The sequence below is a fragment of the Macaca fascicularis genome, chromosome 17, assembly GCF_037993035.2.
Source record: "Macaca fascicularis isolate 582-1 chromosome 17, T2T-MFA8v1.1".
In the NCBI taxonomy this organism is placed as follows: domain Eukaryota; kingdom Metazoa; phylum Chordata; class Mammalia; order Primates; family Cercopithecidae; genus Macaca; species Macaca fascicularis.
The window spans coordinates 18,132,958-18,138,957 of record NC_088391.1 but is presented as its reverse complement, the minus strand read 5'-3'; the positions used below and the strand labels follow the sequence as shown (position 1 = coordinate 18,138,957).

At 35.4% G+C, this 6,000-nt stretch overlaps 1 long non-coding RNA gene across 2 annotated transcripts in view; it reads left to right on the top strand.

The window, feature by feature from the left end:
• Positions 1–520: 520 nt before the first annotated feature.
• The window catches only part of LOC135967999 (uncharacterized), a 45,040-nt gene continuing 39,560 nt past the window's right edge, over positions 521–6,000 (top strand). For both annotated transcript variants that reach the window (XR_010582412.2, XR_012426859.1), the window contains exon 1: positions 521–670. This is a non-coding gene — a long non-coding RNA (uncharacterized lncRNA). The remainder of the gene's footprint in view (positions 671–6,000) is intronic.

Sequence of the window (6,000 nt, the reverse complement as noted above, 5' to 3'; positions counted from 1 at the left end):
GGAAAAAGGAGGCCATGGATAAAGATTTTCGTGGCTTTCTTCATAGAAGAAGAGGACAATACTGTGCTCTAAGTTTGTCCAGTTAATAGAAGTAAAGTGCAGTGCACTTCATGACTTCCATTCCCAAAGAAGGATGAGGGATTATCTCTTTAGTTTTGTGCATGTTTAGACTTCTCCATGACACCCAAAGTCTTTTCCCTTATATTCCCTTACATTCCCTTAGAATGTAAATATATAAAACTGTCTTAAAGAGGTTTCAACTACAATTAAGAATAAGAGCCATGTTTATCATTTTGGTGTTCACTGTGTTCCTGTGAATTCCCACCCTAACCTGAGCTGCCAGGCTTGATGCGTTCACACCCACACACAGGGCCTGTGGGGCGGTTTGCATGGGGTGAGACTGCCAGCGACCTTGATCAACGGTGGAGATAAGTCAGCTAGGGGCTGGCACATGCAGCTGTGGCCTGCAGGGAGCTCCTTCTTGTTCCAGGTTTTTCTTTAACCAGAGCAGCAGAACTTTAGTCAAATGCCATCCATTGCAGTAACTGATAGCTTAAAAAAAATGGTAATTGTTAGCTTAAAAAAAACTTTCATAAATCTGGAGAGGAGAAAAGGAAACTTTATTTTTTATAAAGGATTACAATCTGTAAGGTGGCCATTCTGCGGGCTGGTAAGTGTGTCTCCAGAGGAAACTAGAGATAGGCATTTTGAAGGAGGGGGAGTTGGGGGTAGGAGTTTTATGTTGAAGGGGTTGACTAAACATATTTAAACGGTCATCAAATGAGTTATGAATATTTATGAATGTGGCCTTGACACACGTTTATTGAATAAATATGTAACACATGACCTATGTTTTCTTTGGGATGGAGACCTATTATATAAATGTGTTATAATTGGGTTCTAGATATTAAAAGGTCTTTTTAGGACACGAAGGCACACAAGTGTGTAATCTCTGTAAACCAGCCAGAACTAGTCTACAGTTGCTGCATTTGTTATTAGGAGAAAGTTATTGAAATGAGTCTCTTGTGTAATTAAAACTGTAGTTACAGCTAATAGAACAGGGGTTTAGTTAGTATCTTGAGGAGCTATAAATTGCTTAAAATTGCTTATTTTGAGGCTAATGTTTAGTTATTAGAGAAAAAGAAAATTTTTGGCAGTTAGAACATAGTTTATTTTTTAAGTGTAGGGAATATATGACTTAATCCTTGCCTAGCCTGGCCTTAAGTTTTGTCTATAATTTAGTATTTTATTGTCACAAAGAGTCTGTTTTGTTAGTTTATGATTTTCATTTTAACACTAATGTTGGTTGTGTCTAAACTATAAAGGGAAAGGGGTACAACAAGGCTTGTCTGATCTCTTATCTCATTATGGTTGGGAACTACGTTTTAAGGTTTGGGGGCGTCTATTTGGCCAAGGGGTATCTGTTTAATTGATTGGGGGCTCAGGATTTTATTTTAAGTTTACACTACCATGACTCAATAAATGGTCTTATTAATTCCAATTTATACAATTTCTTTTGAAGTCATTCTCATATTTTTGTTTCCACGGTTGTTATTTCCATTTTTATCTTATATATTTTTTTTTATTGGGTTGAGTTGTTGAAAACTACTTTGAGAAGATTCATCACAGGAGAAACTGCATCAGCACCATGTGAAAATTACAAATAAAACTTACTGTAATCTGAAGAATGTAATAAGAAGACATTTTTTATGAGAAAAAAGTTAATCAGATCACATTCACATTGTCATATTCAACTGCACATTGAATCTTGATTTGAGTAATTGAAATATTTCAGAGATTATAATGCTAAAGAACATTTTCTTAAATTATTTTCTTCTTAACTTTGATATGGTTACATTTGTAGCTGTAGTATTGAACTAGACTTTTAATTTAGACTCAAATTAAACTTTAATATTGCATTAGTAGAGAAGTTTTCTCTAGCAGACAGCATACAGAAATAGGATTCTATATACTTTTGCTATTTTATGTGTAATGCCCATTGTTAAACCTATACACTAGATGTCTATACACCCTGCCTGCTGTGATGTACACTGTCAGGGAAGTGTCTTAGGAAAAGCACGCACCAGAGCTGGGAGGAGTGGAAGAAAGACAGAAGAACATTCTACTAAGTGCTTATATTAATTCCTTTTTATTTTTTTAGACGGAGTCTCTCTCGCCAGGCTGGAGTGCAGTGGCACGATCCTGGCTCACTGCAACCTCCAACTCCCCAGTTCAAGTGATTCTCCTGCCTCAGCCTCCCGAGTAGCTAGGATTACAGGCACGCACTGCCACGCCCAGCTAATTTTTGTATTTTTAGTAGAGACGGGGTTTCACCATGTTGGCCAGGATGGTCTCGATCCCCTGACCTTGTGATCTACTTGCCTTGGCCTCCCAAAGTGCTGGGATTACAGGCATGATTAATTGCATTTTTAAAGACAGTTTGTTTTCAAAGTTCTTTGTAGTTATTTCTGATTTTCCAGGAAGTTACTGCTAATCCCTCAATATTGCCAGCATTTCTTATTCCCAATAGGTTTATTCATTTGTTAGCTTCATTGATGAATGCAGAAAGTACTGCATGAAGAACATAGATTGAACATTTTCTTCACATAAAAATGAAAGAATTAAGGACATGACATTTTACCATGAATAAAAGCGTTAGAGTCTACTGTTGTGAAGAGAAATAGGGAAGCAGAGTTCAGTTATGAAAAAATTGCCTCTGGTCCTAGAAGAATTAATCTGATGGCCTACCCAGGACACGTCAGTATACCCCAAAGTCACAGTAATATATATCCAGAAAAATGCAGTTTAAAATGAACAGAAAACGAACATAGTTTCTATACCTTTCAATAGCAGAATATATGGTCTCTAATCATAACTGTGCCATTCAGCCAGTAGAATCCACTGAGTGCCAGATGCTGTTCTGGGCACTGAGGATGTGGAAGTGGGAAGTCTCTGTTCTTATGGGATGTAACATATGTACCTCTATCGCTCCTGCTCTGTGCCAAGCTCTGTGCAAAGACTGTGGTATGGAGTGGCATGGTTTTTAGCCTTAACATGAAAGCCTCAGAAGAAGACAGACCCTTAAATCCTCAAATACAAACAACGATACAATGTACTAAGTAGAAAATCCCTTTGTCAGATAATAAGTTATTGGAGGGTGAGATTTATTATAGGAAGAGTACTGACTTAGGTAAAGCTAGTGAAAATGCTTTAGCTAAAAGCATGGATGCTCAGAAAATATACATGGCACAAGAAATTAAACTTAACTCTTTTTGTTGCCTCAGTCTGGGGGTTGACAAAGCCAAGAACAGTGGGTGGCAAGTACCCTTGCATAGTAAAAACCTTGTTAAAGCATCTATGCAGGACTTTAATTTGTACTTCCCATTGGATAGTGTTGGTCCAGCCATTCTGAATCAATCCATTCTTTTATTTATTTGTTCTGTGTTTAAAGAAGCCCTTTAGAATAACGAATAGAGAACTTAGTTTTACAGCCCTTGATTGTAGAAATATTTTTCTGCTCATGGTGCAAATGTCAAGTAAATAGTGTCTTTTAACAGTATTGCTGTGACAATGATTAGTTTCACTTCATTGTTTTGTACATAACCAAGGTGCTACTTATTGCCAGAAAAGAGGTTGGTAAACCATGTAGTCTACTCTTTATTACTAGGTCATGCTGTTTTGTTCATGTAGTCATTCACCAATCTCTTTAGCTGGGCATAAACGTCTCCCAGAGTTTTTGCAGTGTGTATCAAAGAGGAGGCCTAGCATCATAAAACTGTTTCTCCGACCTTTCCTTCAGCATACTTCAAACAATTCCTTTAAACCACGTTTGATGTATTATTTTGGTAAAGTTTCACAAACCAAATAAAAATACAACTATGCTAATTTTACAAAGGCATTCGTAGTCATTACTTAGTCCTCACAATTATTTTAGAAAACAAAACATGTGTCTTAGTTACAAGAAACAGCTGCCACCCAAAAAGGGGAGGTGCTGCTTTGAGCTCTTGGCATGAGATCAAGGTTTTCATTTTTTTTTCCCCAGCTTTCCTCATGGAATTAAAACAACAGGATGAAAAGTATTGTAAAATAAATATTTTTCATTACATTTGAAATTGATATACTAGTACAAATCCACAGACAAATGTTTATTTGGTCAGTGTTACCTTTGGTTTTTTATTTTGTACAAGGTGCTTTTGACTGGGATTGCTTCTAATGTACAATATCTGGTCTAGGTGAGGGATAGTCGAGTCTGCAAGGTTAAAGGAGAGCCATTCATAACCTAAGACAACTCAAAAAGTAGTCTTTGTACTCTCTAGAATGGAGGTTCTCAAGCTGTGGTTCATGTACCACTGAGGTTCCTTGACACTGTTCCAAAGGGTATGCAAGGTCAAAGCTATTTTCATAACAACACTAGGATGTTATTTGCCTCCTGCAATGTGTTGGCATTTGTACTGAGGGGGCAAAAGTAATGGAGGGCGAAACCCCTGGTGCCTTAGCATATATCAACACAGTGCAGCAAATTATACTAGTAGTCGTTATATAGATATATATTTTCACCACAATCACATTTGCAGTTAAGAATATTATTAATGAAGCAGTATAAAATATTAATTTTGCTAAGTCTCAATGTTTCAGATTATTTATCATGTAGGGCAAATGTGAAGTATGCGGAAAGCATTTTGCTCCATACTAAACTGTGAAGGGTTTCTTGAGAAAAAGTATTTGTGCAGTTCTTTGAGTTGCAAGCTTATTTCATGAAACATCATTTTTTTAATTGAAAGAATGACTGGCAGGCAAACTATGGTTATTCAGACTTGAATATTTTATAGATATTTTCTTGAAAATAAAGAAAATGAGACTACCACTTTATACAAAACAACTGGCAGTATTTGTTGTCAACGATAGAATTTGAGATTTCAAAAAAAAATGGCATTTTGAAAAGCTTGTAAATAACAAATGTAATTGTTTGATGTTGAATAATGAAATGCGTTTTGTAATTGTTTGATGTTGAATAATGAAATTAGTTGCTCATTGCAACTAATCTTTAAGAGGCTACACCTTACTGCATTTTGGTGTTATATTGAAGATCATTTGCAATTAAGCTACTAAAATACTCTTACCTTTTCCAACTACAAATCTATTTGAGGCCTGATTTTCTTCATATGCTTTAACCCAACAACAGACCACAATAGATTGAATGTAGAAGCAAATGTAAAATTCAGCTGTCTTCTATTATACTAGACATTGAAATATTTGACAGAAATGTAAAATCATGCCAATTTTCTCACTGTTTTTTGTTTTGGAAAATACAGTTATTTTTCACGGAACATGTTACTTATGTTAACATTAATGGGTTATTTTTGTTATTTTTAAGGGAATAGATATATCTTTAAAATTTGTCATATTTAACTTCTAATATGGTATTAAAAAAAAAACTACATATACAAAAGATCTTTGAGGTCCTCTTTAAGAGCATGAAGAGGCCATGGGGCAAAAACATCAGAGAACTGCTGTTTTTTTTTTTTTTTTTAACAGTATTATGTGGGAACAACCAGGAGTAAAATTAAAAATGGAACAACACAAAACAAATAATGCAATGGAAAAAATTGGGAGGAATCATTGTCTGGTGACATGTCAAGTTTGTGTAAGTGACTGGAGCATTTACTAATACATCGTTTTGGCTTTTGTGAAGGGAATTACTGACATCTTAAGGTAAAATTTAGATTGTAGAGATATTAGTGTATTTTTCAGGGGCATAATTTAAGTGAGCCACTGTAGCATATAGCGTGATATTGTGGAATTTGGAGTAGGAGAGCCTGAATTTGCATGCCTGCTTCACCATACAACAGCTGTGCTGTCACTGGACAAATTACATTATTTTTCCATGTCTCAGTTTCTTTATTTGTAAAACAGGAATAAGAATATTACTTAAATTACTTCTTATCTGACTAAATTGTTATATGGATTGAATGAGATGAGTAAGTAGAAGTATGACTGTAT